Raw genomic sequence first — 12,014 nt, forward strand, 5'->3', positions numbered from 1 at the left:
TATCCATAATCTTAGTTGGGTTCTGCGTCAGGTCCCCTGAGGTCGCCCGAATTTTAGGGAATGTTAGGGCTTTTGGTTTAGGACACAGCTTTACTGATAATTTAGTCCCAATCCTGTCTTTCTGAGAATAAAATTTTGCCCCGGTCCATCTAAGGTGCCGTTCTGCATCAGTCGTCAGTTTCAAGTAGGGCTCGGGCCCTGTCTAGTTTTCCAAGAGACTCAGCTGTGGGGTGTCGCTTGTGTGCTTTAGCAAGAGAACACATATCCTCTGTAAGCTTCAGCGTGTCCGCCCTGTGTTCTGCCCTGAGTTTATAAACCATCTGAATGATTTTTCCTTGAATAACTGACTTGTGCGCCGCCCAGATGGTAGCCGCTGAGACTTCACTCGTCGCATTGATATGGAAATATTCCTTAATTGCTTCCTCCAGAAGGTTACACTGAATAGGGTCACTCAGTAGGGACTCCTGCAAATGCCAACGAGGGGGAGCTCGCACACCCGAAGATCGCAACGTGGTCAAAGTGACCATCGAGTGATCCGAGAGGGGAGTTTCTATGATCTTGGAACCTCTGATTAGAGGAATTGTCTATGAGTGTGTGAAAATGTGGTCTATCCTGGCAAATGAGTTGTGTGGGGCCGAGAAATGTGTATAGTCCTTTGTGTGAGGGTTTACCTCTCTCTAAACATCAATCAACCCTGCAGAATTTAACAGTTTAGCAATTTTAACGCTTTGTTTGGAGGGACGCTTGGGTATCGGTTTCCCATTCCTTGATTTATCCAGCGAGAAATCAAAGGCGGTGTTAGAGTCTCCGCCAATGAACACTGTCCCCTTGAGATGCTATCGCAATTTGTGCAGTAAAGAGTCAAAAAAGAGTTTCTGACCTCTATTGGGGGTATAGTATGATACAAAGGTATAAAGCTCTCCGTCAATGTGACCAGAGACCAGGATGTAGCGCCCTTGCGGGTCCACAACAATCTCCGGTTGAGAGAGATTAATGTGTTTAGCAAAGCATATGGCCACCCCCTTTGTCTTATTATCCGCTGAAGCTAGGAAAAATTTAGGGTAACGCTGATGGAGGAAAGTGGGTTTAAGCGTGGACGGGAAGTGGGTTTCCTGTAACAGGAGAATGTCCGCATGCATGAAGTGGTATTGCTGGAAAAGCTTCCTGCGTTTAACGGGGGAGTTGAGACTCTGAGCATTATGTGAAACTATCTTGAGGAAGAGTGTAGAAGGATGTGCATTAGACATGGATCAGAGTGGATAGGACTAGAACAAAATATCGAGGCTCACCTTGATCTAAGGAGCGGTACTCACCAGAAAGCCTGAAGTGCGAATATGGCGGATACCCGGGCCCTGGGCTGTGAGGCCTGTGACAGCTGCGGACTCCGTGGAGACTTAGACGAACAGCAACAAGAGGAGGAAGCAGAAAAGGTGTGAAAAAGTAAAGGAAGAAAGAGAAGCTGGTTACATACTGGCAAACCAAACAAAATAACTGTACTAATAAAGTGAAAACAAAATAAAACAATGAACCCAGAGGTCCCCTGACCTCCTCCCACCCAGGGATCGGGATGGACTAGCCGTCTCCTACCCTCAAACCTGAGAGGACCGGAGTTCCCTAGTTATAGGGAAACCGTGAAAGAACCTAGGAGCACAAAATGCGCTCCAGGTCCTAAAATGAGGTGCACTGGGTCCACCACAGCCCAACCACCCAAAAACCTATTGAACTGAAGGGTCGGACTGGAGCCCACTATGTTTAAAGGAGACAGAACGCCCCAGAAATTAACACACAATATTACACTAAAGACACCAGACACCCCCCTCGAATCCCGCCCCCCCGCCTAGCCCCCACTCAAAGGGTCAGGGACCGCGGGGAGAGAGCGGGACACGAACGGAACGCAAACCATTACAGTCAGCTCAGTATGGAGGACACCCCAGGAAGCATTTTAAACATCATCCTCTGGCCCACGGGAGGCGGAGCCTCAGCCTGCCACCCAGAGAATCCCGTCAGCAAAACACTTTCGGCATCAGAACAGTTACCTTAAAACGAGAGAAACATTTTCAGAGCAAAACAATGCAAAACAATCGAGAACTGAGAGATTCCGCACATAGAACCATCAGCACGCTAAAAAGGAAAGACCGCCATGGGCGATCCGCCACCCCTGCAAGTTCCCTGAGTATAGAATGGGAAAAACCCACCCAAACCCCAGTCCAGGAGAAAAGGCCCAGCTGAAGCAACCTGCAACAAAAAAAAAGTAATTAAATAAAACATTAATCAAATCACTGTAGGCAGGATTACAGCTCCAGCGGGGAACCCCAAGAGGGGGAGAAGTAGATAAATCACACCAAAACGAAAACAACGTGGAAGAGTGGAGATGTCACAGATCAGATCCCTGACCCGAAGAAGGGGAAAAGGTCATCAAGGCGGGAGATTTTCCTTGGAGCGCTTGGAGCCTTGCTTCAGCCAGGTGGGCTGCAGCGTGCTTGCTGGCAGGGGTCTCTTGGTAGAGGCCGGAGTGCTCTTGCCAGTCTGCATATGTGGGGGGTCCTGGGACATAATCCCCAGATGTATCAGCAGGTACTCACCCTCAGCCAGAGAAGAGAAGCCATAGCTTTTGTTCTTGAAGGAAAAGTTCAGGCGTAGGGGAAAGGCCATCTATAAGGCCGCGTACACATGATCAGTCCATCCGATGAGAACGGTCCAAAGGACCGTTGTCATCGGTTAACTGATGAGGCTGACTGATGGTCCGTCGCGCCTACACACCATTGGTTAATTAACCGATCGTGTCAGAACGCGGTGACGTAATACACAACGACGTGCTGAAAAAAACGAAGTTCAATGCTTCCAAGCATGCGTCGACTTGATTCTGAGCATGCGTGGGTTTTTAACCAATGCTTTTGCATACTATCGGTTTTGGCCTATCGGTTAGGCATCCATCGGTTCAATTTTAAAGCAAGTTCCTATTTTTTTGACTGAAGGTTAACTAACCGATGGGGCCCACACACGATCGGTTTGGACCGATGAAAACGGTCCACCAGAACATTCTCATCGGATGGACCGATCGTGTGTACGCGGCCTAAGTGATTTCCTTCTCCATCAGAAGCTGCAACAACGGTTTAAGCGATCGCCTTTTCTGCACCGTGTATGGGGAAAGATCTGCAAAAATCAACATTTTGGACCATGCAGCGTTAGGTTTTCCGAGTTCCTGGTTTTCTTCATCACTTCCTCCTTTACTGAATACAAGTGAGGTTTCACTATGATGTCTCTGGGGAGGCCATCTGAGCGGGGGGGTTGCAGAGCTCTGTGAGCTCTGTCCAGCTCCAGGCGGTGTTCAGCAATATCTGGGATAAGGCTTTTAATGAAAGATTTAACAGCTGCCTGCACCTCCTTCTCCGATTCAAGGAGCCCCCTGAGCCTAAAGTTATATCGTCTCGATCGGTTCTCAAGATTGTCGATCTTGGCAAAAGCAGTTTCTAATTGATCTTGAACATCTTGCAGCCTGGCTGTATTTTGATTAATTCGAGCTACAGATTGATCAGCCTTTTTCTCAAGTGTGTCCATTCTCATCCCAATCTGCTGAAGATCTGCATGGATGGATGAAGTAATCTGGGCTGCATTAAGGGCTAGGCTTTTGGAGAGCATTTGTGCAAAGGCTTCCATCATGGAAGGAAAGTCAGTGGGGGTGGGAGTAGATTCTGCTGCATCGCTGACCTCCAGAAGTAGGCCTGTATGGGGATCCAGCAGGGGGGTAGAAGGGGGGCCTGAGCTCAGTCTTCCCAGCAGGGATTCAGTGGACGCTGGTGAAGTGGCCTGGGGCGGGGGGGGTAATCAGTACCTGGGGATGGCGGGAGGAACAGGTCCTGGTCAGCAATAGAGTCCTCAGAGTTGTCCGCCGAATGCAGTCCTCGCTGCGCCACCGCCATTTTGGCATAGCTGAGAGGGCCGGGAGAAGCCGTCATCTACCGCGATAGGTCCCTCCTGGCCGGCGCCACCGACATCCGCTCGTTCCCGGGGGTCTCCCCCACTCGATTATCGATGAAAGTGCTGGGGGGGCGCCCTGAGAGCTCCGGTGGCTAGAATAGGGCCGTGGTGGAGCGGAGCTCTAGAAGCCGGCGGCCATCTTGGGAGCTGCCACACATGCGCCTCCAAAGTTTATCATTCTGTGGTGGTTGCACTACTGCTTCAATCATCACAAATCCCTGGCTGACTAGTGTATTCATATTTTTTTTGTTCAACATTTAGTTCTATGCATATGCATGGAGGTACATTTTTGCTAGCATTAGGCAGGTGCATTGTCATGAGTCAACTTGCATTTCCTTTGTGCACTGATATGCGCTTTTGACAGGCTTTGTTGTGTGCTGTTGGACCTTTGCAGTGTGTTTTTTAATTTAGGATTTAGTGTGGAAAGAGTTAACAATCATTGACCAAGATTTGTTAATACCTGTTGACAATGTATGGAAATGCATCAAAATGCATGTGACATATGTTTTTTGCATTGTCGATGACTTCCATTAGCCTCCCATAGCAATTAACCCCCCTGGCGGTATTCCCAAGTCTGACTCTGGGTTAAATTTCTGTGCTGCGATCAGTAACCCCGAGTCAGACTCAGGCTTGCCTAGCAGAATCCACAGGCATGGTTTACTTACCTTGTTCCTGGATCCAGCGATGCCACCGCGCTGTGTGAGTGAGCGGGTGCTCGCTTGATTCACACAGTGCCTCTGTGTGCCGCCGATCTCCGTTCCCTGCGACGTTACGACGCACGGGGGCGGAGAATGGCGCCAAATTCAAAAAGGTAAATTAACACATTACATACAGTATACTGTAATCTTATAGATTACAGTACTGTATGTAAAAAATGCACACCCCCCTTGTCCCTAGTGGTCTGCCTAGTGCTTTACATGTACTTTTATATAATAAAAACTGTTCTTTCTGCCTGCAAACTGTAGATTGTCCATAGCAACCAATAGTGTCCCTTTATGTCAAAAATGGTTTTAGAGCAGCTAGAAAACAGCGATAATAAATTATAATCACTTGCAGAATTGAGCGATAGCGATTTGTTTTGAAATTCTTCATAAAGAAATAAAAGTAATGACAGCGACAATTCTGCAACTGAGCAAATTTCAGTGATTTTGAGTTGATTACATTATTGAATAATTTTTATTATAATTATATTATTATTTGTTATAATTATTTATAATTATTTATTATATTATAATTTATATATATATATTTTTTTAATTCATACCCGGGATGCCTACTAGACTGGTCAGATTTAAGTGAGTTATTCCTAAGGATTACAGGCCTACAGTATAAAACGCCAAATTTCCTTGCAAATAATGGTACCGCTTTCAGCACCTAAAATGTGAAATAATCATACCACCAGGGAGGTTAAATGCAGGAAAAATGCATGTCATATATATATATATGTGCAATCACATAATTCTGAGCTCAAAGCATGCAGGGCACTTGTGGTACAAACTCACTGAGAAAGTATACTGACATACTTCTCAGTCCTGTAAGTCTCCATATTCTATAGACTGTCTAATTTATAATGAAGAAGGTCTAAGATAATGTGACTCACCCTATTGCTGGAAATAACTCATGAGAAGATTTGTTTTTGTTTTGAATGACTAAATATCCAAACTTAGTCATTTAAAGCAGACATTTGTGAACTTCTTACAGTTAACCCTAAACATTTTTGAGACATATACAGTATATTCCAATAGGCTCAATGTACCACATACTGGGGGTTATTTACGAAAAGCAAATTCACTTTGCATTACAAATGCAAACTGCAAGTGCAAAGTGCACTTGAAATTGCACTGGAAGTGTAGTGCAAAGTGGATTTTCCTTTAGTAAATAATCCCCACTGTCTTGAAATGATAAAAATGGTTTATATCATCAGTCACAACACCTATAAAATAAAGCAGCTAGAAAATGTTGTCATTTTTGGATGCTAGACTAATTTCAGTACAGCAAGCTGCTCACATGATGCTCCTCGCACCCATCCCCCAGTACATCAACACTGCACTACTGTGCCTCTTACTTTTTCAGTTTTTCTGTTTTAATAACTGCCAGTGGCAGCTGTCAATAAGTTTAATCATTTGTTGTTGTGCCTTAGTGTTGCCGACTTGCATTGTCTTTCATATACAAGATCGTTTGGGATTGCACCACTTTTTGGAAATTACTGGTTTTAATATAGTTTCCATTAAGTACAACTAAGTCATCTAGCTGGCTTAAAAACAGTTACATAAAAATCTTTTCGTAAACATCTTTCCAGTTTTGTAAAACCCATCCATATAATACATATTGCATATGCCTGTTTTACTAGCGCCATCAGTGACTAGGGCCACCAGTTTAATGTGGCCTTATTGTTTGAAAGATCTATCCATAGCATATGGCTTTATATTGCTTTTGATATGTCTTTCATTTAAAAACAAATATGACATACTGCCACTGACATGCTCTTCCAAATGTTGTTAGCCCTGACATATACCACTGTGTTTTAAAATGAACACGTTTTTCTCTTTTGTGTTTCAAATTGATATGTCTACAACTGTACAGGAGTAATATGTGCTTGTTTAATAATAACTAATCTTAATGGAAAAAAAGGTATTTTTCACTTATATGTTTACATATACTTTTATTTTATTATAAACTGGTGCAGGATGAGCAGCATTAGCTAATGCAAGTTTAACAGTGGAAAGAGGCAAAAGTAAAAAAAAACATATTATGAGAGAAATACCAGGGCTGCCTTTTGTTGTCTTTTTTCTTTTTACAAAAAAAATGAAAGCAGTGAAAAATATATAAGCAAACAAATGTATTTATTATTTATTTCAGGTATTTATATAGCACCGTCCATTTACGCAGCGCTTTCCATATACATTGTACATTCACATCAGTCTCTACCCTCAAGGAGGAGATTACAACCTAAGGTCCATAACTCACAATCATACATATACTAGGGCCAATTTAGACAGGATTCGATTAACCTACGAGCATGTCTTTAGAAACCGGAGTACCCAGAGGAAACTCACACAGGCACAGGGAGAACATGCAAACTCCAGGCAGATGTTGTTAGAACATTTTCAGTTTTCTGTCGATAGTAAGATACATGACAAAAAAAAGATTATAATATAATTGAACAAATACTGTGTATTAATAAATCCACAAAAAATTGGTGACATTGCTGAATACACAGCACATCCGAACCTCCCAATGAGAACAAACTGTGTCGGGGTGGGAACATGGCCAATCATCACTCCCAGGTATGGTTCTCTCTTGTTATCAAAAAATATACTTGAAGTTTTAAATTTCTGAAGGTTGTTTCACGCTAAGGCCTCGTACACACGACCAAACATGTCTGCTGAAACTGGTCCGCGGACCAGTTTCAGCGGACATGTTCGGTCGTCTGTACGGCCGACCGGACAATTTTCCGGCGGATTGGACAGGTTTCCAGCGAACAAATGTTTCTTAGCATGCTAAGAAACATGTCCGCTGGAAGCCTGTCTGTCGGACATGTTCGGTCGTCTGTACAACTCACCGGACATGTCCGCTCGGCCGAAAGCCCTCGCATGCGTCAAAGTGATTCGACGCATGCGTGGAAGCATTGACCTTCCAGGGTCGTGCACGTCGCTGCGTCATCGTCGCGGCAACGGCGCGGCCACGTCACCGCGTTCGCTGTCCATGGGAAATTTGGTCTGATGGTGTGTACAGCCATCAGACCAAAATCCGCCAGCGAACATGTCCGATGAAGACGGTCCGCGGACCGTTTTCATCGGACATGTCCCGTCGTGTGTACGAGGCCTGAGGCAAGGTTTAGGTTGAATTAAGGTTAAAATTAAGCAAATTAGTACTGTGTGTGTATAAACAGATGGCATGGTTTAATTAATCAGTTAGAAGTGGATTCTAGGACTGGTGAAGAGATTTTGAGTAGCGAATCCAACATGCCCATGTATTAGTGAATTTTGTAAGATTGTCTTTTGCTATGTGTATCAGTTCTTCCAATTCTGCTGTTTGACGTACAAAGCAGGTCCAATAGTGCTGGTGGGGTAGATGAGCCCCATTTAAGCAAAATACATCTTCCAGCTGCATTTGCGAGATGCAGGGCCAGGGATTTTTGAGTGTGGAGTGTGGGATGGTGTAAAAAGTATTGTACGGATGTAAAATCTGGTTTCATGCATTTCTTTCCAAAAGGGTTTAACTTTCGAACAAGACCACCAGATGTGTATTAGGGACCCAAGGGTGTAAGGTACCAGTTTGCCAGTAATTTGTAACCAGATTCTTGACTTGTGACACTTATTGTGTGCATGATATTGTCCCATTTCTCTTCTGAAAGGGAGAAGTCAAAATCTTTTCCCCATCTTTCACAGGGTCCACTAGACTTCACCTAATGGTTTGCTTAAAGTAGGGCATACATGTAAGACATTATATGACGCTGTGGGGAGGATCTATTACAGAAAGCTTTGAATGGTGTGTGTTCCCTATACCAGTCTGGGGATGTGTTTTAGCATTTAAAGATGTTTCTTAATTGAATGTAGGTCCAGAAGGGAAAGTTGAAATCAATAATTTTAGATTGAAGCACTTTATATTGGATTAGAGAGCCCCTCTTGAAAAAGAGTTCAACTTGGATGTGTTTATATGGCCAACTTTCACTATGAAATTTGGGGGGGAGCCCTGGTTTGAAGTCAGGATTGTGTTTGGTAGGGGACAATGGACCTGGGTAAGAAGTCAGCTTTAAGCTTTTGTTGATGGTGTGTAAGCATTGAAGGGACATATAGAAAGGACTGGACACTGAAGTGGAGAGAATGGGGCTGCTCACCCCGAAAAATATAACAAAAAGAGTTTTCCCAGATGGGGTTGTTGCGCAGCTCTGATAGAGAAAGGTGTAAACCATGTAGTAAAAAATATATATTTTATTCACATGTAAAAAATGGGAACAAGGAGGGATGGTGCAATGGATGGAACATGAGTTATAGCAGGTACACAAACAGCGTTTACATGAGTGTGTAAAACGGTACACAAATGGTGTTTATACGATCAAAAATATGCATCATAATATAAACAATTCTAACGAACGTTTCGACCTGTTAAAGGTCTTTTTCAGAGAAATTTTGTGTAGCTGAAAGGGAACATATAGTGGTTAGACATCTCATGATTGTAATTTTAAATATTAGAAAATACATTATTACGTTTTAAGTTTGTGTCTGCTAATACAAAGGGCCTGGATATGGAGAAGCAGTAAGCTACAATACAATATAGGCAGTTCATATGTGTTTAATACAGAACAATAATATTAAATGTATTTTTTGGGGGATTTGTAGTCCCCTTACCTTGATGCGGTGTCACAGGTAAGTGCTGCGGGCCGGACGCTTAGATCAAATGGCCCACCCAAGAACGCCCCCCATCCCAGGGAGTGTGGCAGCCAGCCACGCTGTGTGGAGCTCCTCGCTCGACACCACAAGAGGTCACCCCCAAAATAGGTAGGGCGGGTGATGGAAGGACCGTGCGAAAGCCCGGGAGGGATGGGGGAGATTGGAGGTGATGGGAAGGAAAACTTAAAAAAGCCTGAAAGCAAGATAATACGGTGGTATTATGGACTGTATCTTTATACACATGCATAACAGGTAATTGAATGATATGAACATTGGTCCTTGAGGATGGGTGGGTAAGAGAACAAGACACAGATAGGACCGACATGAACAGTCGGTAACAGGGAAAAAGGCCAAGGGATGCCGGTGTAAAGATTATAAAGCAGTGTGTCTCTAAAGAAAGGGTGCGTAGGTCTCCCTATGGCACGGAAAAAAGACAGAAAAGAAGGGGAATGGGGAAAAAGGGAAAGAGGGAAGAGAGGAGGAAAGGAAAGGGGGAGGGGAAGTGGAGGGAGGAAATGGAGAAGGGAGAAAGAAAAGGAAAGAGAAGGAAGGAAAGGAAAAGAAAAAAAGGGGGAGTGGGGTAAAGATGCTGGGAAAATCCAGAAAAAGAAAAAGAAAAAAGGAGGGAAGAAAAAGGAGAGGGAGGAAGGAAGCAATGAGGGAATAAGGAAGGGAGGCTGAGGAAATTAAAGGGGAAAGGAAGGAAGGAAAGAAGAAAAGGAGGGGATGGGGGAGGGGAGATGGCAAGGGAGTGAAGGGAGAAGGGAAGCTGGGGATAAATGGAGAGTGAGAAAAAGTGAAAAAAGATGTGTGAACAAAGGTGCTAAGTGCAAAGTGAAAGAGGTAGTGACAGCAAAAACCAATTGAATAAAAAGAGTGTGGGAGTGATGAGTGAATGAGTGAAGGCGGGGAAGAAAAAAAAAAAAAAAAAGAGAGAAAGGGGGGGAAATGAGGATAAGAGTGAGGGGTGTGCAAAAAGTGAGAGGGAAAGGAAGAAGAGTGAGGGTGGATAACAGAAGTGAAGAGACAAGGAAAGTGAAAAAAGGAAAAGGAGGAGTGAGGGGAAGTGTTGAAAGAGGGGGAGGGGGGGTAGGTGTGAAAGCGGCAAAGGGAAGCAAAAAGAGGGTGAGGAAGAAGGAAAGGGAGAATGTGAAGGGGGGGGAAAAGGGAAGAAAAGGGAGAAAAAGGAAAAAAGGAAAAACAAAAAATGAAATGAAAACGTGTGGAGACATATGAAGGAGGAAAAGGTGATTGGAAGGGGGGATGGGATGTGAAAAGTGAGGATGGGTGCTGTGATGTTAGAGGGATGATAGGAAATTGGTGATATGAGTGTAAAAGGGTGAAGCTGCAAAAGAAGGGGGGGGTGATGGGACAGGAGCATGAGTGATGAAAAATGGGAAAGGCGATAAACGTAGGGAGAGGATCGGGAGAGTAGTACCTTTAAAATGTAGAGAGATGTTGGAGAATTTAAAACAAATTCTCAGGCTTCCTAGGCATAGATCACAATGTTGGATCAGAATGCTGCTGGTGTAAAAGTAGCAACAGCAAGCAGACAATGTGGTTTTCTCTGTAAGGGGAGATAGTATAGTATTGCATTACGAGAAGGCCTGGCGAAAAACGGCAAGGAGAGGTTGGGAAATTGTGCAGCCTAATCTTACCCACAGCGCAGGATGAGCGGTGTGCCATGTGTGAAGGTGCCAATGTGATCCTAACAGTGAGCCATAGAGAGCATAACTATATATGGTGCACCTGGCCTAATTAGGGGGTGGGAGAGGAATCAATCTGGATCTGATTGATCACGGTCCGCCCCTAGGCCCCATTGATCCAAAAAATCACCATCACCCTCCCAGGGCAATCAATGTACCCTACACATACCTGGTGAGTGGCCAGGACTAAGGCGGCGGTGGCCTCCTCGGCGTGTGCGCGCGCCTGCGGCGTGGACTCCGCCCGTCGCCCCCACACTACCGTGTGATTGAGTGACGTCCTCGCGTGCGCAGGGACCAGCCGCGCATGCGCGATGCAAGCCACTGGGTGGCACACATTCCACCAGCAGGGGGAGAGTGCATTCCCCATGCATGAGGCGACCGCGCGCTGTCGCCATCATGCGGGGAAATGCTATAGCGCAAGTAATCGCGCTAATATCTCACCCTGCTGGGTGGTGGACGGGAGAATCCTAATATTTAAAATTACAATCATGAGATGTCTAACCACTATATGTTCCCTTTCAGCTACACAAAATTTCTCTGAAGAAGACCTTTAACAGGTCGAAACGTTCGTTAGAATTGTTTATATTGTGATGCATATTTTTGATCGTATAAACACCATTTGTGTACCGTTTTACACACTCATGTAAACGCTGTTTGTGTACCTGCTATAACTCATGTTCCATCCATTGCGCCATCCCTCCTTGTTCCCATTTTTTACATGTGAATAAAATATATATTTTTTACTACATGGTTTACACCTTTCTCTATCAGAGCTGCGCAACAACCCCATCTGGGAAAACTCTTTTTGTTGCATTGAAGGGACAGACCTATAGTTAGATGGTCTTTGTGAGGCTTAAGTGTGTGTGCGGCTGGTAGCCAGGCAAACATTGGGGCTCCTGCATTTTCTATCTAAATCCAGGCTTTGGTTTTCGCATGT

The 12,014-nt window shown here is 44.5% G+C and overlaps 1 long non-coding RNA gene across 1 annotated transcript; it reads right to left on the bottom strand.

Moving 5' to 3' along the window:
- Positions 1-9,492: 9,492 nt before the first annotated feature.
- Positions 9,493-11,068, bottom strand: LOC120914453. Its single transcript, XR_005743675.1, has 3 exons — positions 11,030-11,068; positions 10,810-10,938; positions 9,493-9,564 (listed from the first exon to the last, which is right to left on the bottom strand). It is a non-coding gene; the product is annotated as an uncharacterized LOC120914453 (long non-coding RNA).
- Between the last annotated feature and the right edge of the window lie 946 nt (positions 11,069-12,014).

This window comes from Rana temporaria, chromosome 9 (genome assembly GCF_905171775.1).
Source record: "Rana temporaria chromosome 9, aRanTem1.1, whole genome shotgun sequence".
Classification (NCBI taxonomy): domain Eukaryota; kingdom Metazoa; phylum Chordata; class Amphibia; order Anura; family Ranidae; genus Rana; species Rana temporaria.